General features: G+C 47.4%; 1 long non-coding RNA gene across 1 annotated transcript; it reads left to right on the forward strand.

Annotated features, from left to right (window-relative positions):
- The first annotated feature begins 3,197 nt into the window (after positions 1 to 3,197).
- LOC145521290 (uncharacterized) lies at positions 3,198 to 13,520 on the forward strand. The gene is made up of 3 exons (XR_014065297.1): positions 3,198 to 3,765; positions 5,264 to 8,485; positions 13,236 to 13,520. It is a non-coding gene; the product is annotated as an uncharacterized LOC145521290 (long non-coding RNA).
- The last annotated feature ends 6,884 nt before the right edge of the window (positions 13,521 to 20,404 follow it).

Genomic DNA, 20,404 nt, shown 5'->3' on the forward strand with positions numbered 1-20,404 from the left:
GGAAACAGACAAACATTCCAAGCCCCTCCTCCGGGGCTCCTCTGTTGCCAGGCAACCGGGGCACAGTCCCAGCCAAGGGATCTCTCCTTTGAACCTCTTATGCCTCTGGCCTTCTTGAACAGGGAGCACTAGATTTACTTGCCTGTTTTCCCTTTTAAAAGAAAACCGTTCATGTGATTTAAAAAATTCAAAATACCTTTGCACGCTCTAATTCCTTTCCAAAGCCAAGGGAGCCAAAGCTAAGTGGCCTTGGGTTGGGCATCTTCGACGGAGGTGCACAGATTGTTTAGTGCACGACCCATTCAACTGTGCTTGGAGTTCTAGTGCAGAGTAGTTGCCAGTCTCTAAATGATCATTTGGTCATTTTATTGTTTTATCCACGAAGTTCCTCACTGGGAATTGAGATCATGGGAGGTAAAGTGAACTGCCTGAGACCTGTGGCATTTACAGGAGGAAAAGCCTGTAAATTCAAGTTCTGTGCTTTCAGAGTCTGTGCTCTTTCCTCAGGCTATCCCATAGGCAAGGGAGGAAAAGCTAAGATTCGTATCTTTGAAAACTGTATTGTATTTTAATGTCTTGCACAGGAGAGAATTCAGTGCCTTGGAATGCTGGCTCCTGGGCTCTGGGGAGGTGACTGAGCAGAACTCACCTCTCTCAGCCTCCGGATGAGAAAGGTGACAATGCTGACCTCACAGGATGAAGTGAGGATGAAGTCAGTGCCTGTGAAAGACTCAGGGTGTTACCGAGTCCAAACTCACTCTGCTCCCAGCAAGATAGGTCAATAAATCCAAGAGGAGGTGTGAAGACAAGAAAGGGACTTTATTCTGGAGCCAGTTGACTAAGATTGCAATCTGGAGCCTCAAAATAACCATCTTGCTGAGGCCTGGACGCCAGGTTCTTTTACAGATTAAAAATGGGAGGAGGTGAGGAATTCAACCCTTGTAAGGCTTCCCTGGTGGCTCAGGCGGTAAAGCGTCTGCCTACAATGCGGGAGACCCGGATTTGATCCCTGGGTGGGGAAGATCTCCTGGAGAAGGAAATGGCAACCCACTCCAACACTCTTGCCTGGAAAAGAACGGAGGAGCCTGGTGGGCTACAGTCCTTGGGGTCACAGAGTCAGACACTACTGAGCGACTTCACTTCACTTCAACCCTTGCAAATGTGCCCTGAATGGCAAGCCTTAGGCAAGGGAATGTGTTAGCTTCACTTCCTTACAGACATTTCACGGGTGGTGTGAAATGGAACATCTCCTGTCATGTCAACAGAGATGCCACATCTGTCTGTGACTCTGGCCTCCCCTAATGTGTATTCTCTGGGCCATGCAGGTAAGTAGCAGACACAAGCAGGGCACAGAGCCATTTGCCACAGAAAGAATTCAAGAAATGCCACAGCCCTCCACAGGTGGACGGGTCAGGTTATCTCCCTGAGGCAAAAACCGTTATGTAATGAGAGCAAAATACTGAAAGCGGCAAGATAAGGGTTAAAGTCACAGTGCTGATCCTGTGTGAATTCAAAATTAACCCTTCCCGGTTAGGAGGACACATCCCGTTTTCCTTGTCTTTCCATGGTTGCTGACCAGACAGTTTAAATGTGAACCTTTCAGAAACCGCGGAGGGTCACGATCCCAGCAGTATCGGAGGGCTCCCTTGTCAGATGTGTTTGAATTTTAACTTGGAGACAGATAATCAAAATTGTTTACTGATCTTCTCTCTCCAACGTTCACAACATTTAGGTGTCTGACCGTAATGAGAAATGCAGGCAGGAAATGCCCACATCACACGCAGACAGCTAAGCATTGACCCGGGAGAAGAAGGCCCCTGCCATCAGTTAATTATAGATTAAGAGCAAGTGTGTGGTGATTCAGGATGCTTTAGTACCAACTATTGGAGATGAAACAGTGGTCCCATCTGCTCAGAACTGCTTAGTGGTTTAGTGAAATGGCGAATTACTTTTATAGACAGAATATCCCATCGTTTCTACCATTGCAGGCAGGCAGACGGGTGATAGAATCCCCTGTCCCCCACAGGCAGGTTGAAGGGACAGCGCTCAGAGGCCACCCATAGCCTGGAGGGGTCAGTGGGGGTGGGGTGTTCTGTGGCCTCCAGGGTTCAGTCAGGGTCACACTCACACAAGGGTGGTTTGGGCTCAGTCTTCATGGAAATGCACAGTCTTGCTGTAGATCCAAAAGAAAGAATGCATTTGTTCCCAAGACCTTAGCTTCTCCCAGGTTAATTCTGTGGACATTTATACAATGAATTAACCCATCCCTTACACAGTAAGAGCTTCCCTTGTGGCTCAGTTGGTAAAGAATCTGCCTGCAATGTGGGAGACCTGGGTTCGATTCCTGGGTTGGGAAGATCCCCTGGAGAAGGGAAAGGCTACCCACTCCAGTATTCTTGCCTGGAGAATTCCAGGGACAGAGGAGCCTGACAGGCTACAGTCCATGGGGTCACAAAATGTCAGACATGACTGAGCAACTTGGGATTTCCTGGTGACTCAGATGTAAAGAGTCTGCCTGCAATGCAGGACACCCGGGTTCTATCCCTGGGTCAGGAAGACCCCTGGAGAAGGAAATGGCAACCCACTCCAGTATTCTTGCCTGGGAAATCCCGTGGATGCAGGAGCCTGGTAGGCTACAGTCCATGGGGTCGCAAAGAGTCGGACTCAACTGAGCGACTTCACTTCACTTACACAGTAAAGAACAGGAAGTCATTGATCAAATCAGTATCAAGCCTTAAAAGCCCACTTGTGGCTCTCTGATTGCTAAATGTTTCAACAAAGCATAGGAGGCAGAAACGTATTTAAGTACCACATTATGAGCGCAATCAGTGAATCCTCTGAAACCACAGGGGTTTCTCCGGAGGCCAGCCCTCTGTAATCACCCAGTGCTAACCGTGCCAGCACATTAAAAAGCAGAGACATTACTTTGCCAACAAAACTCTGCATAGTCCAAGCTATGGTTTTTCCAGTAGTCATGTGAAAGTTGGGCTATAAAGAAAGCTGAGCGTGGAAGAATTGACGCTTTTGAACTGTGGTGTTGGAGACGACTCTTGGGAGTCCCTTGAACTGAAAGGAGATCCAATCAGTCCACCCTAAAGGAAATCAACCCTTACTATTCATTGCAAGGACTGATGGTGAAGCTGAAACTCCAAAACTTTGGCCACCTGATGCGGAGAACCTATTCATCGGAAAAGTACCTGATGCTGGGAAAGATTGAAGGCGGGAGGAGAAGGGGATGACAGAGGACGAGATGGTTGAATGGCATCTCCGATTCGATGGACATGAATTTGAGCAAGCTCTGGGAGTTGGTGATGGACAGGGAGGCCTGGCGTGCTGCAGTCCATGGGGTGGCAAAGGGTCGGACACGGCTGAGCGAGTGAGCTGAAGCCGCGCAGCAGGCGTTCCTAGCGGGGTGCTGTTCTGCCTTTCGGCTCTAGGTGGGGCCGGAGCGCAGCCTCCAGCGCAACCGACCAGCTTGGGGCTCCGTTACCCCAGCTCCGTCCGCGCCTCCTCCAGCGACCCTGCGTCCAGAACGCGCGCCGTCCGCTCCCGTCACTTTGCCAGGACCTCAGAGACGCACGACGTCCCCCGCGAAGAGGCTGCGTGCGGAGGAGTCAGACAACGCAGGGCTCAGGCGCGGAGACCGGAGGAGAAGCGGAGAGCAGGGAGGGGTCGGAGCACCCCCGGCCGCAATGCCTGCCGCGGCCGGGGGTCGGAGGCTGTGGGGAGGGCCTCTGGGCGGTCAGGACGGACCGGCTGGGAAAGGTAAACGGCGCGGAAAGAAACATTCTCCGTTCCCGCGGTTTCTCCTATGAGAGTTTATGGCGCAAAGATAGACAAAGTTGAGCCGACTTTTTAAACATCTTTGGGGCCTCGCCGCTCTGCAGGCGAGAAACAGAGATGCGTTTGGTAACCTGGGCTAAATGGAGACTGCCTGCCAGCCCGACGGGGAGATGCCAGCACCTGGGGGTGCCGGGAGCTCCGGGAGCGCGGGGCAGCGTCGCGGGAGCGTTGCTTCGTCCCTTCAGCCCGCAGGGGCTGTTGGAAGGGCTCAGAGGCGGTCGCGGGGTTCCGTTGGAGAAGGACAGCTCTGCTGCTGTGTAGGAGACAGTGACCGGGCAGAGTAAGGGTCAGGACGGGCCTCTCCACCCCACACACTGAAGGGGGGGGGCGGGCTCTCACCCCAGTGCCACCCGCTCCTGACTCGGGGCGGGAAGGCTTCGTTCACTGAATGCTCAGAGCGCCTGGTTGTGCGCTGCCCTGTGCACCCGGCAGCTTTGAACAAGAGATTAGTTCAGTCAGTTCAGTCGCTCAGTCCTGTCTGACTCTTTGCGACCCCATGGACTGCAGCACGCCAGGCCTCCCTGTCCATCACCAACTCCTGCAGTTTACCCAAACTCATGTCCATTGAGTCGGTGATGCCTTCCAACCACCTCATCCTCGGTCGTCCCCTTCTCCTCCTGCCTTCAATGCCCCCCGTCAGGGTCTTTTCAAATGAGTCAGCTCTGCGCATCAGGATAGCATATTAAAAAGCAGAGACATTACTTTGCCAACAAAGGTCTGTCTAGTCAAGGCTACGATTTTTCCAGTAGTCATGTATGGATGTGAGAGTTGGACTATAAAGAAAGCTGAGCGCCGAAGAATTGATGCTTTTGAACTGTGGTGTTGAAGAAGACTCTTGAGAGTCCCTTGGACTGCAAGGAGATCCAACCAGTCCATCCGAAAGGAGATCAGTCCTGAATATTCATTGGAAGGACTGATGTTGAAGCCGAAACTCCAATACTTTGGCCACCTTAAACCTACACGGTGCTAAATGTCCATCATATCCCAGTATAACTGAAAGAAATTTATTTTTAGAAGTGAGTGATGGACAAAGGCTGGTGGAGTCCTCCTCACCTCCCATCACAGATTCCTGCCTCCCTTTCCCACTTAAAAGGATCCCCACCCCCCCATTCTGGGTCCCCAGCCGGCACAGACCATGCTGTCCTGCTAAAGTCAGCAGCGCAGCAGCTTCCTTCCACTCGCAGTCTCACTTCCTGAGAACCTGTCCCAGAGGGAGGTGACGCTTGGCCTGAGAGCCCTCGTGTGGCCCCCAGAGCTGGAGGAAGAGGCTTCTGGCTTCAGGAGCAGAGTGGGGTGGGGATGGGATGGGGCTCCCTCCAGGCAGACGTGGAGCCCGAATCTGACACTAAGGCATGAGTCGGAGCAGGGGCTGGAGAGGGTTGCTGCTCTGGGGGTGTGACGGCTTTGTTTGATTTTGTAGGATCGGAGAGATGGGAGCGTGGTTAAGGAACAGCCCGAGGAGAAGTGAAGATCAAAAACCTACTGACTGGGGGTCAGTTGATTCCACGATACTGTACACACCTGAAAGGTCCACGGACCCTCCAAAGGGACGCAGGCGGACTAGGGAAAGACAGTCCCTGTCGCTGCAGGAAACGAGCCATCGGACCTTTCCCCACACAGCCCGTTTCTTACTCATCCTTTGCATCGCTGTTGTTTCTTTGGGGTAAAGAGTTGCCCACCTTGAAAAACAGTCATGAGCAGCCTGAGGTTCCCTGAGCACAAACCCAGAGCGGGTGATGGTTGCCCCTCTGGGAACCGGCTGCCGTTGCCTGTTTGATGAGCCTGTGAACCTGCAGGGTCTCCTCAGAGCGGGAAGGCCTCCTGCTCAGCAAGGCGATCGGGCATCAGGGTGCAGAACGGAGGGTTCTGCCTTCTGTCTCTCCAGTGGGCATTTTTCCTGGCCAGGTGGCAGAGGAAGGTTGGGGGACACTGTTAATCTCATAAGAGATCAAGCCAGAGTTTACGGCAATAGAAGAAAAACTATGTCTAAGTGATACTTTAAAGATGAGATGGAGTCTGGTTCCAAGTGCGCCCGTGCAGCCAGGGACCCAGGATGTCACCTGCCTGCCTGTAGGATGCAGAGCCCTGGGCTCCCGGCCGCGATGGGGCCTAGACCGCCCCGCCCCTGTTCGCCACCTTCTCCGCCCTGCGCAAGATGCACGTGGCAGTCTGAGACGATGCTGAGGAGAATTAAAGCTCCACGCCTGGAGGAGCGGGGGTGTCTCCACCCATTCTTTCCTTCCAGCAGCCCCTAGAGTTAGTTCATCACAGACTTTCTTTTCCTTAAGGCACCACTCTGACTACGCAGCATGCTTTGAGAAATGCTAAATGACCTTCTTCTGTAAAACGTCTTTGGCATTAAGTGGCCTGGCACCCACAGCTGTTTCTCTGTTTTTGGTGGCGGGAGTGGGGGGTATTGCAGGGTGATTACAGTCTAGAATCTGTGCTCTGCGTTCTGCAGTTCTGGGGGAGGTTCGTGATGCCAGCAGAGAGCTGACCTTGTTTGGAGTGACTCTCCTTTCTTGTTTGTTTCGGAAACCTCATTTCATTGGAGGAAGTGTGCTCAGGGGAGAAGAAAAGCAAAGAGCTTTTGGCGGGGGTAGCAGAACATGAAGAGAAAGAGGGACCAAAGCTTGGAGAGACATGGATGGGGTTCCTCCAGGGGCACCTCGGCTCTCGTAGCGTCCACAGATCAGCCGTCAAGGTGGACTCCCAGGTGTCCAGGGTGGACCCCATCTCAGGACATGGTGCCAAGCTGGCCCTCACTTGAGGTGCTCTGGACAAGGTCACAGCATCAGGACCCGGAGTGGGGCCCACAGAGAGGCCACCCTGCACCCAGACCCAGGGGCTCTCATGTGACCTTGAGGAGGTCACCGTGATAAATGGGGCGAAGTGCCCACCAGCTGGCAGGAGGAGTGATAAGTCAGACCTGAGTTTTGAAAATTATCATTTTTATACGCCTGTACTATTGGGTAAACTCATGCCCACTGAATGTACCATGTACTACTTCTTTAAAAAAAAGTAAAGAACAGAAGAATGAACAACTGCCCAGATTCAGATATTAACATTTTGGCTCATTCATTTTGTCTCTCCATCCTTTCTGCTGACACTTTTGAGAATCAGTATTAGACATCAGGAGTCTTTAGCTCTGAATACCTGGGCTTGAGTCTCCAGATATAAAGGAGACTCTCGTCCGGAACCCAGACCACTCTTATACCAAAGAAAAGTCAGTCCTTCCTACCACCTGCTGATACCTAGCCTGATGTCAAGTTTTCCTAATCATCCACGAAATTTCATTCATAGGAATATTTTCAAACAAGAATCCATACATTTATCTGCTACCCTTTTCTTTAAAAAGCTTTGATATATAATTTTCACAGTGTACTATTCACCCATTTAACATGTGCAATTTGCTGATTTCTAGCTTAGACACAGAGTTGTGCATTTTTCACTAAGATAGTCACACCTTTCCATTTTTTTAGTGACAGTGGCACTTTGAGAAGACCAGTCCAGTTGTCTCACGCGCCGTCTACTTGGGGGTCTGGCCCAGTGATTTCTTCTGTGCTGCGGTGGTCCTGGCCTGTCTGTCTCAGATCATCTGTAACATGGAGGGGATCAAAGGCCTGAGTGCGCTAAGGATGGCAGCTTGACAAGAGTCCTCCACGGGTGCCGACCACTGCTTCCCACTGTCAGTAATATAAGACTGGTCCCCGCGTGGAGGGGGCGGACTGGTCCCCGCGTGGAGGGGGCGGACTGGTCCCCGCGTGGAGGGGCCGGACTGGTCCCCGCCTGGAGGGGCAGGACTGGTCCCCGCCTGGAGGGGCCGGAATGATCCCTGCGTGGAGGGGCAGACTGGTCACCGCCTGGAGGGGCAGACTGGTCCCCGCCTGGAGGGGCAGACTGGTCCCCGCCTGGAGGGGCAGACTGGTCCCTGTGTGGAGCAGGCAGACTGATCCCTGCCTGGAGGGGCAGACTGGTCCCTGCCTGGAGGGGCAGACTGGTCACTGCCTGGAGGGGCAGACTGGTCACTGCCTGGAGGGGCAGACTGATCCCTGCGTGGAGGGGCAGACTGGTCCCTGCCTGGAGGGGCAGACTGGTCCCTGCCTGGAGGGGCAGACTGGTCCCCGCGTGGAGCGGGCAGACTGGTCCCTGCGTGGAGGGGCAGCCACAATATCTTGTCAGTATGGTGGTAGCTCTTCCTTTTATGATCAGGAAAGATGCTTCGAGGTGGTACTTGTAGGTCATGAAGCTGCCCTGTTTCTATGGATCCTTCTCCTCCATGGATACTCCTGCCTCAGTTAGCTCGGGGGTGGAGGCGAGGGTGCTAATGGTTGTTTCCACCATCGTGTCATCTTCAGTGCTGTGATATTGTTCTGGAAAACAGGCCTTTCCCTCAGCAAACTGGGATGTGTGCTATGTGTTTAGTCGCTCAGGCATGTCCACCTCTTTGCGACCCCATGGACTGTAGCCCACGAGGCTCCTCTGTCCGTGGGATTCTCCAGGCAAGAATACTGGAGTGGGTTGCCATTTCCTCCTCCAGGGATTGAACCCACACCTCTTGTCTCTCCTACATTGGCAGGCGGATTCTTTACCACTAGCACCACCTGGGAAGCCCTAAGCTGGAATCTGATCTCCTAAACAGGTAAATACTTTATTCCTTACCTCTAATGGTCTCTTTTGAAGAAAGGACTTGAGGCAATAGTCACCTCCAAAGCTGCCTAGTGGATTTATTCCTTCTTTTTGTTTCGAGGATCACTATGGACTTGAGGATTTTTCTTTATCCAATGTAACATAATCAATATGCATTCTTTTTCATAAGTCTTACTGAAATATAATTAACATGCCCCAAGACTTCCTCCCTTGAAGTGTCTATGTACAATCACAGTCTGGGGGTTTAGGGTCACGGAACAGGGCAGCCATCACCACTGTCTGCTGTGACGACAGTTTTTCGTCATCACTGAAAGGACCCCCTGCTTTCTAACATCATTCTCCATCTTCATCCCCAGCCCCTGGCAACCACTGATCTGTTTTTCTATCTGTGAATTTGCCTCCTCTGAACATTTTATATGAATGAAATGATATTGTATGTGGCTTTTGATGACTGGCTTCTTTCAGGTAGCATTATATTTTCAAGGTTTCATCCATGTTGTAGCAGGTATCAGCACTCCATTCCCTTTCCTGACTGAATGACATTCCGCTATGTGAATGAACCACCTTTGAGCATCCATTCATCAGTCAGCAGACATTGGGCTTGTTTCCACTTCTTGAATAATGCTGCTGTGAACAGTTGTGAACTGGGTATTGTAGGAATATGTGTTTATTCTTCCTGAATATGTAGCTAGGGGAGGAATAGCTGAGTTACACAGAAACTCTAACATCTTGAGGAATGACCAAACTGTTCTCCAAAGTGGCGGCACCATTTCACATCCCAGAAGCAGCATGTGAGGGCTGCAGCTCTCCCCCGTCTTTGCCAAAAACTACTTTTCATTGTCTGTCTCTTTGGCAGTGGGGGTGACACGGTGTGCTGTTACGGTTGTGGCTTGTATTTCTCTGATAGCAAATGATATGGAACACCCCCACACGTGCTTATCGGCCACTGGGATATCTTCTTTGCAGAAGGCGCTATTCATATCCTTTGTCCATTTTAAAATCGGATTGTCATCTTGTTGTTGAAAGAGTTCTTTCTATATTTTGGACACAAGTCCCTTATCACATCTAAGGTTTGCAACCGTTGTCTTCTACTTTGGGGGATTTTTTTTCACTTTCTTAACAACGTCCTTTGAAGCACAAATATTTGTGGTGTTAGTGAAGTCTGACTTATCTGTCTTTGTCACCAATAGTTTTTGTGTCATCTCTAAGAAGCCGTTCCCTACTCCTCGGTAACTAGATCAGTGTAAGTGTTAGTCGCTCAGTTGTGTCCAACTCTTTGGGTCCCCATGGACCAGAGCCCACCAGGCTCCTCCTTCCATGGAATTGTCCAGGCAAGAACACTGGAGTGGGTTGCCATTTCCTTTTCCAGGGCATCTTCCCAACCCAGGGATCGAACCTGGGTCTCCCACATTGCAGGCAGGCTCTTCACTGTCTGAGGAACCAGGGGTCAGAGCCCTGCTGAAAGGCCATCTCATCAGAGGTCACACCCTTTCCTCAACCCCCACCCTGCTCGTCTCCATCACTGCTGTCCCCTGTTGACACATCAGGTCCTGACTCGCTTTCCTGCTCCCTGTCAGCCTTTTCTCACTTGGATGTACAGTCCGCTCCTTGAAAGCAGTGTTTCTCTCGCTTCCATTCATGGCTGGACACCCAGTGCCTGGAGCGGAGCCAGACTCGTGGTCAGAATTCACCACAGCCAAGGAAGTCAGCAAACCTGGCCCGGTGCCCCAGTGGCAGCACCGCTGACCAGAGCCTCTGGAGCAGGGGCACTGGATGGCTGGACTCTGCAGAGCCTGCTGGAGGCATGCAAGTGAGCCAAAATGAAAGACAGCAGACACATAAATAGCAGAGATCCCTGGAGGACTGGGTTAGCTGGAGAACAGGAAGCGCTCTGATAGAAGAAAGGCTGTCTTGCCATGACGGTCTGTGTTATGTGTCTATGACCGAGCTGCGGGGACCCAATATCTGGCTCAGCTGTAGTCTTGGCTTTCTTCTGGGCAGCCCTTGCTTGGTCAGATGAGCCTTTGAATCAGTGCAGAGCCAAGCGGATCACCCTCCCGGTGGGGGTGGCCCCACGCAAGCTGTGGCAGGTGCCCTAGACAGAAGGCAGGAGAGGAGGGGGCTTGCTGTCTCTGTCCGACTGTGGGCTGGGACGTCGTCCTCTCCGGGCCCTGGACTGAGACTGACGCTGTCGCTGCTCCTGGCTCTGAGGTCGTAGGACTCAGACCAGAATTTAGAAGTGAAACCACCAGCTTTCCTGGGTCCCCCTGTAGATGGTGAGACTTAGCCTCCCAAATCGCATGAGCCAGTTCCTTGTAATAAATACTTGTGTGTGTGTGTGTGTGTGTGTGTGTGTGTGTTAAGGTTCTACGCAGAAACAGAGCCGGTGGGATATATTCATAACACATGCATACATACACGCGTGTATATGTACTGTGTACGTGTGTGCCCCATGGGTTCTGTTTCTCTGGGGAACCCTAAGGTGCCCAGGTTGACTCAGATGGACCCCGAATGTTAAAAGATAATGTAGAAAAGTAGCACATTTATTCTGAAAGAAAAGCAGCTCAGTGCTCCTCTGGCTGGTTTCACGGAGGCCATGTCCCCTCACCCCCCACCACAGGAGCCCCGCGGGGCTGTGACCCCCCAGCGGGGACGGGGGCTGTGTGCACCCCACCACCCAGGCAGCCAGCGCTGCTCCTCCCCTCCCCGCAGCCTGATCCAAGGCTTCGACTCCGAGCTCGAGGAGAAAAGTGGGCTCCAGGGTTGATTAGGTTGCAGAGAACCGATCTGGGGTGACTCCCACCCGCAGGGTCTTCATCAAGCGGAGGGCAGGTCGGGACCTGCTTGGAGACAGCAGGCTGACACCTGGGTTGCTTTCTTCTCCACCGTCCTTCTGCCCCTGTCCAGGCGAGCCTCAGGACCAGGGCAGAACAATCTGAAAACATCTCATTGCAGCCAGTTTGTCAGCTTATAAACCCCGGTAAAAGCCTTTCTCTTGAAGACCTCATCAGAATTTCCGAACGTGGTTGTGAAACTGAATAGTTGTGTGCTGTTCCCTCCCTTGAATCCTGGTTCCCAGCCCTCGCCAGGAGAAGTTAGGGAGGGAAGTCACTTAAGAAGCACCACGTGCTCGGGGGCTGGACCGTCCCTGACGCCTCGAAGATTCCATGTGTCTGTATTAGTCAAGAGGCGCCCTTCACCCGCAGGCAGTGAAGCCAGGCGCACCCAGCGCCTCGGGTGCCTCTGTGGGGGTCTCTGCACCTTGACTAGACCAGCTGCTTTCTCACTGACTAGCTGTTTAACTTCTTTGGGTTTCATTTTCCCCATCTTTAAATAGGGCGCAATAACATGAATAATTTATAGAATTGTCGAGCGTTGAGTTAATACAAGTAGTACCTGGAGGGCCAGGCAGATAGTAAGCACCCAACGTATGTCAACGTCTGTTACTTCTGTCTTGGAGCTGTGTGAATTCCCGTCCTGAAGGAGCACAGTCAGGGGAGAGCGGGTCCCCAGGCGGGAGGACCGGGGGTGGGGGTGGGGGGGTCAGGCGAGAGGATAAAGAGGGGGCGGGTCCCCGGGTGGGAGGACCAGGAGGGGCGGGTCCCCGGGCGAGAGGAATAGAGATTCTTGAACAGAGGAGGGAATTTCGGAGCCTCTAAGGACGCGCTAAGCAGGCGACAGAAGGAAGTTGTTCCAGTAGAGAGAAAGGATGTGGGGGAGGGTCTCCTAGAACAGATGTGCGTCCCACATGACTGAGCCCCGGAGATGGGAGGTCTAGGAGATGCGCCCCCGCAGAGTCAACTCATGAATCCGACAACTTATTCTCTGGAAAGTAAGGGCCCAGCAGGAGGCCGCTGGCAAACGTCTACCGGGATGTTGAGAATTGCATGGGCTCCTAAGCCAAGCTATATTTTTCAAAGACATCAGACTAGGTTAAGCACAAAGAGGCAAGATGTGTGCACGCTAAGTCGCTTCAGTCATGTCCAACTCTTTGTGACTGTATGGACTGTAGCCCACCAGGCTCTCTGTCCATGGGATTCTCCAGGCAAGGATACTGGAGTGGGCTGCCATGCCCTCCTCCAGGGGATCTTCCCGACCCAGGGATTGAAACCACATTTCTTACATCTCTTCCGTTGGCGGGAGAATTCTTTAGCACTAGTGCCACCTGAGAAGCCCAAAGAAGAAAGATAGCTTTCTTCACATAATCGAAAGGTGGTCCAATAAAAGAGGAAGTGGGTTTATCCCTGTGGCTGCAACTAGGAAGCAGTTTCTTGAAATAGAGACTATTGACAGAAAGTTACAGGTTCCAGGACAACTTTAGATAAAACTCTCTGGCCATCAGAGCAGTCAATCAATGGTCTGGTTTGTGTCATGGGAACATGCCCTCCTTCCTGGAGAAATGTGAACTTGGATGACCATCTTTCAGACATGGCAAATCCGTGCTGTTGAGTTGCTATGGAAGGTCTAACCAACGACCCTTAAGTCCAAACTTCAACAGTCATGGTGTCACACAGACAAAATTCAGTTACCAGGAAGACTTAGGAAACAAGTGTTTTGAGGCGTGGCCTCTGGTTAATGCAAGGTTAATCAGGTAAATGTTATTTTCTTAATACATACTAATATATTCATGCGTCTTGGTCATTCTGTATGTTAAAATGTTTGACTTGTTTTTGATGACTGAATATTTACTATGTTCTATAAATATCATTCTGAGCAAGAATTCTACCTATTTAATAACACAGATGTCAACAAGGAGGGCTTCTCTTGTGGCTCAGCTGGTGAAGAATCTGCATGCTATGCGGGAGACCCGGGTTCGATCCCGGGATCGGGAAGATCCTCTGGAGAAGGAAATGTTAATCCACTCTAGTATTCTTTCCTGGAGAATCTCATGGACAGAGGAGCCTGGTGGGCTACTGTCCATGAGGTTGCAAAGAGTTGGACACGACTGAAATGCCATGTCAACAAGGACATTATCTGAATGTGTACAATTACCAAATAAGCATTTGGAAGTTGATGTTTCAAGTCAATACCTGCTTTTATTTCCTGGTCACTTCCCCTTTCCCCCTCAACATCAAGGAAAAATCTCTGCCCATGGTGCAGTGGGTGGGGGCCTCCCAATTCTGTGGTGGTGGGAGGGGCGTGGGGGGCTGGGTGCGGGAACAGGCTGCTGTCTGCGTCTGTTTCATCAGGTTCAGTTTCCTCGTGGGAGAACCACCTCATTTGTATATTATTTGGAAGATTTTTTAAAAAAGTGTCTTGTTATTACTCAGCCATAACCAGAAACGTGACTGAGTCATTTGCAGAGACGTGGATGAATCTAGAGACTGTCATAGAGAGTGAAGACAGTCAGACTGAGAGATACGAGTATCGTGTGTTAACTCATGTGTGGGATCTAGAAACACAGCACAGGTGACCTCATTTGCAAAACAGAAATAGAGACACCGATGTAGAGAGCAAGCATGCGGACACCAAGGAGGAGGTGGGGCGGCTGGGGAGCCTGTGATCTACACGCAAACATTACTGATCTGATATGCAAAGTAGCTGACTAATGAGAACACAGCGCAGGATCTCCGTTCAACGCTCTGTGATGGGAACAGAATCTAAAAAGAGAGGCTATACATACATATGTAACTGATTCACTTTGCTGTGCAACAGAAACTAATGCAATGTTGTAAAGCAACTAAACTCCAACAAAAATTAGTAAAAAAAAAAAAAAAAAAGCAAATGTCTTGTTAATATGTGAGATTCTCAGGTCAATAAATATATAATTTCCCTTCTGTCTCTCCCAGAACCGGGCCTCTGAGGACAGTCCCCACAGGAAGGAACAGGGGCACAGAGAGTTGTGCAGGGGGCAGAGGCCCTGGGGAGGGAAGACGCGTGTGCTGCCGACTCTCAGCTCCCTTCCCTGACTGGCCCCGGTGCTACACCCTCCCCCACTCCACCGCACATCAGGTGCCCAATCCCACTTGTTGAATAAGTGTTTGATAGCGTTGCTTTTTTAGGGTTCCTTTGGTGTTAGGAAATGGCTCCTGGTTAGGATAAGGTTGATGGAAAAGTCAAACCTGCATAAGGAAGATACGGATTCACATTCAGATCAGTTTTACAGAGAACGAATCAGCAAGTTCAGTTACTAGATGAGTTGATGGATGTATTAGCCACACGAGATTTATTTTTAACACAGCGAACATTTGATACAATCTCACAGGAAATGGATATTTAACAAAAATCCTGTCTACAGCATGCACAGTGCCATGCACTCAGACAGCACTGTATCCGTAGGAGTCTGGTGTGCAGAAGGGCTTGCTCCATTTTTAGGTCGTTCTGTGTTCATCTAATTAACAAGGCTATGGACACACATGTTCAACAATGCAACAGGTCTTTATTCCACGAAACATTTATTTCATTTACTTCCAAAGGTATATCTTTAGTTAGTATATTAGTATAATCTTAGTTAAAGAGGGTCTTGGGATACAATTCAACTTTAACTTTTTGGTCTTAAATATTTATCATTTGCCTGCTCACCTGATGTCAAGCAGAAAGAGCCAAATAAACACAATTTCTTTAAGCAGAGTTTAAAGATGAAGCCAGGAGGATACTCATCAGGGTTTAAAGATTCTGAATTTAGCCAAGAACATTTTCTTTACTAGCAGAAAGAATCCTATCACTTACTCATCAACATGCCCGCCCCGTGGAGTCCTTCCTGCTGTTAGCCACGGGAACTTGAACTTGGACTGGTCCTGGAAACTCTGCCGGCAAGGGGGCAGATTCAGGAGCCAGCCTCGGCATTGGGCACTCAGGATCAGGAGTTCTGTAACCTGAAACTGTCTTTCTGAAAGACTACACTTTCCCCAAACAGTCTTCCAACATTCAAGATTATACAATGGGGTTAATAAATCATCTTGTAAAAATGTAACGTTTTATGTTGCCTCATCCTTTCTGCTAGAGAATGGTTGAAGCAAACACACCACGTTGCTCCAATGTCTTCTCTGCAAACAAGGCCTGGGGTGTTTGCAGGTGAACTTTAGGAAGCCCTGCACCTCCTCCTCAATGCACAAAATGTCTCTGACCTTCCCCATACATGAGAATAAACAATAAACGTGAAAGGTGATATTTTAAAAATTCTGTATTCAATTATTCACAACGAAGGAGAGCCATTAAAATTATGAACATCTCTACATATATTTCATGTATCATACATATATATATATACTTTAAATGTATAGTTACATATCGACAAAGGTTTCTAGCCGCTCTAAGCTTGTAGGTAAAACAAAGATTTTGCAATGTAACACCTGTATATGCATATACACTGGCTGTTTGAATTATGAATTTATTTACAACTTGCCTAGTTTATCATAAATGATTATTGTTATATTATACAAACATAACAGAAAAGATTTCTTTTAAATACAAAGACTGCAAATGAATACATGAAAAAAATCACACACATGTACAATATTTATAATTTATAAATGCAAAGTTAAGATCTCTTTAAGTTATTGCACTTGTGCATTTTACAAAGTTTTTATATGTCAGATGTATAAAATATTTGTAAATTTATAACTCATTAGCTGTAATGAAATTGGATATTGTTAACTCAAAATTCTTTCTCCTTCCAAAAGAGAGCCCACTAAAACTGTGAATACAGATCCATTGAGTCTAAAAATCAGCATTATTACAAGCATTCATTGTATTTTTGATAGCATGTAATCCATACGTCACTCCAGCAGCTTCCTGTCAGCAAGGAGATTACAGATGCCTTGGCTAAGTAGGGACAGAGGATCTTTTGTTCATAAGGACTTGTAAAAAAAAAAGTCACCTTTTCAGAAAGAGTCAGGATACCGCATTTCTATAAATTTGGTAACTGTTTCACAGTGTTTTGCACACGCACATTTTTCCCAGTGGGTCCCTGGGGTGGGCGTGGTGGAATGTCGGGGCATTGTGCGGAAACTCCTTCTGTGATGAAATCTGTGTTCAACGTGCACGCTAAGTGAATACAATAGAATACACACCACACAACGGGTCCTGTGGAAGAGAACGTCCCCTTACCTCATTTGCCTAGGATATTTGAATGATGCGACAGGACTGGGAGCTAAAGGGAAAAGCTGCAATGCCCAAGAGAAGATGATATTTTTAGGTGGGCTAGGGTACGAGATAACACACTTTTAAAGCTTAACTTGCAATAGGAATAAAACCTTTCCACTTAAGCTTCAGAAAATGGACAGTTCCTCAGTAATATTAGCCGAAACTTGACGTGTGTAGACTGACTTCTCTACTTGGCGGCCTGGACTGGCTGAAAGTTTCCGCCTGGGGTGACGCTCACCCTTGCTCGGCAGACACGTGAGGGTCTGTGAGCTCCCAGGGTGGTCGGAGAAGGGAAACGCTGAGAGTTTAGGCAAAGGCAGTGATGCTTCTTTGGATTTCAAACGTGTTCCTTGGAAAACATGGATGTCTTTCACTTTGTCCCACTTTTTAAATTTAGAACAAGAGCAGCATTGAAACTGTTTTCTTCCTCTTTTTTTTTTTTTGCTATTTTTATCATCACATAAATGTATCTAATGCTTCAATCAAAATACCCAGTAAAAGAAGAGAAAAAAACAGTACGCAGTGCACTGAGTATCACAGTTTAAACTTAAGTGTTTAAAGAAATTGGCAAAATGTGTATCAGGATAAATACTTAAGCAAAGGTAAAAATATACCAGCCATGCACTATTGACACGCCTGGGGAAACCATCACTGACAGCATACTTGGTTAATTTACATACAACAGTGATTTTAAGTCATATTAACACTTGCAATTGAAGGGATACATTAAAGCAAATAAATGAATAAATTTTTAAAGAATGAAACCCTGAATAAAACCAGTGAAGTGTAGAAAGCAAACACATTTGAAATACATAAAGATAGAAGTGAGTTTCAAAATCTAAATCATGCGTATGTACCTGAAAAACCCAACAAAATCACATCACAGTGTCACAGTTCTTGGAGGTTCTTATAAAAAAACAAACAAAAAACTGAGTCTGAAGAGTTCGTTGGTTATGGTCAGGAGGATAATTGAATAAAATGAAATAAAGTACAGAAGTTTCATAAGGAGAGAATGATCTTAATTAATTTAACGTGATAAAATTAACTGTGGATGTATCCCTTTAAATGCTTTTAAGTATAGTCAAGCAAGAAAGCAAAACAACGAATATATAAGAGAAGTAAAATTGCAGTATTAAAAATAAAGGCACAGACCAAGGCATGGTGAATCGTTTAGTCTTACTAAACCTCAACCCTTTCTTTGGATTAATAGACCAACAACATAATACTAGAAACTAAATCTATTAAATAATCCAAGAAGCCAGGGATTTATGCATCTATGTGTACTGTGTACAAGCATAGCTAGTGTGCTTGAATATACCAAGAAAGCAAAATTTACTGAGGTCGATTCCATAAAATAAACACAGTATCTGAAAAGCATGCTGAGCAGAGGAAACCTACACTCAACAAACTAGTTCTGAAGCAGCTGCTTGTGCCGCTGTGAGAACAAGCCAGCAGCTCTGGGGGCGCCTGCACAGACGCCTTTCCACTGAGCGAAGAGTAGGGACGAAGGACAACCGCGTGTGAATAATTCAAAACCTGGTCTCTCCTCCAAGGCAGGCTGCTCACGCGCTTCTTGGAAATTACTAAAGCTGGGAAATGGATCACACAGTTCCTGCCCTGGTAAAAGGGCTGTATTTGAGGATTCCTTTCCACATTAATCACACTTAAGATTCTCTAATTAAATCACAGCCAAATGTTAATTAACCAGATACTTGCATTTTTTAGAATTTTATTCCACTGTCCAAGTTCAGTATTTCATGTCGCCGTTAGCATGCATTTCCAAGAAAATTTCTAGGTAAAAAATATATTCACTATCTCTGGAAACATAATGGAATAATCGGATTTGATGATAAAACTGTTCTCTATTATAAATGAAAACCAATAAAAATTTTTGAAAATTAAATATTCAACATATACTCACAACTGGTTATCAAATTTATACTGAACAGGGAACTTTGGCCCAATATAAAATACCACTTTAATGAGACACTCATCAAAACACTTGGCAGTGACAACCATCTGTCCTTTAAAGAAAAGATCTGGGGAAAAGACAAGACAGAACTCAAAAGCATGCCTGCTAAATAAATCTGCTGAGATACAAAATACCCCCAACCGCGTGTTTTCCACAACAGATTGTTAACTAAACCTCCCTGTATCCGAGGCACCTTTCATCTTAGGTGACTCTATGATTCCCAAGTCGATCTTACACATGATGGAAGCGGTATTAACAGTTTACCTTAGAATATAGTCCTCTGTTCAAATTTTGCTTCTGTTATGACAATTCACAAGAAATTAACCAACCAATAAATCTACATACACTTCTTGAGGAAACTATTGTTCAAAGCACAGGTCACATCATGTAACACACTTGGCTCTGTTGAAGTAAGACACTTTTCTCTAATAATCCGGTCAGAGCAGCAACCTTAAATGGAAAAATAGCCAGAGGCTTCCCTCCCCAGGACTGCTTTTTCTTTCCAGAAGCAGAATTCACGTATTCTTTTAAAATCTTTTTAATAACACAGCAGCCTCAAATAACATTTCCTTCCCCCTTGCAATTCAGTCTCCAGGTTCAGTTAGATGACCTAAGGCACTCTCCTGATTAATGTTAAATCTTGTGGGTCCAGTTTCAAACATTTGGATGTAGAAAGTTTGGATGTATGCAACATTTTAGAATTCAATTCTATGAGTACAGTAACATGAAAGAGGGCTTTTTCTAGTCAGCTTTATATTAAACAATATATATTTTTCCACATGAAAAATTACTGTTTTTGAAGAATGGGGCTGATTTTTACTTTTCATAGATGTGTTTGCATCTGTCTCCCTTTCTCTCTCTCACATATATATGTGTGTATATCTACACACATGTTGTATGTCTATATGCATGTACATGTGTGCACAGCTGCACACGTCCGTGTGTGTGTGTGTGAAACTAGCCACAGGGGCATTCTCTCTCTTGTTATTTCATTTTACCTCATATTGTAAAATTATAATGGCAAACGGAGCTCCAAGTAAGGAAAATGGCCACTTTTAGAAGCCCGTAAGGACACTGAACACAATGTTAATTTTAAAATAAGAATGATGTTTATGTATAGCTAACTCTGCTACAAACCAACCATATCTTAGAAACATCTGATTTAATAATTTTTGCAAAAACCAAGCTCATATGAACAACAATGTATACAGTATTGGATACGTAAAATAACCTTTTAAAAATTTTATTTCATGAAGAGCAATATTTCAGTTTCTTGCTACAAGGATGGCGGGTAAGCCTCTTGTAACGGACGACCCAGTACTTCTGAGATTCTAACTGCTTCAGGTCAGGACTAGCAGCTTTGGAGGTTAAGCGTTAATATTGCACCACAAGTGACTGGCTTATAATCCTTGCAGGAAGGGGTCTGACTATAAATTTTGTATGCTTCTTTCAAAACATTTACACTGTAGAGTAATATGCGCTTACCCAACTGATACAGAAGAGACTTGCAGACACAGGTTTTCCTGTGGATGTCTGACCTTGAGCGGAGCAGAAAGGGCAGAGATGGGCCCGGATACAGCTGTGTCCTCTGGCCTCCCTGCTGGAGGCGGAGAGCTTCTGAGAGGCCATCGGGCGGGTGGGGGCAGGACATGGAACGCAGCAGGTCAGAGTGAAGGTTCCAGAGGCTTAGATTTTACGGTTTAATTGATTTTAACAGAAATGTATGGTCTCTTAATTAAATAATCTGTAGAATAAATCTTTCACTTTTGAATGTGAGTTTAAGATTTTGCAATGACATCAAGTGAAAACATAAAAGCATCATTATTAAAAATTCACACTTTACATCCATAAGAC

The sequence above is a fragment of the Giraffa tippelskirchi genome, chromosome 9 (assembly GCF_054371585.1).
Source record: "Giraffa tippelskirchi isolate mGirTip1 chromosome 9, T2T-mGirTip1v1.2.pri, whole genome shotgun sequence".
NCBI classification, from domain to species: Eukaryota; Metazoa; Chordata; class Mammalia; order Artiodactyla; family Giraffidae; genus Giraffa; species Giraffa tippelskirchi.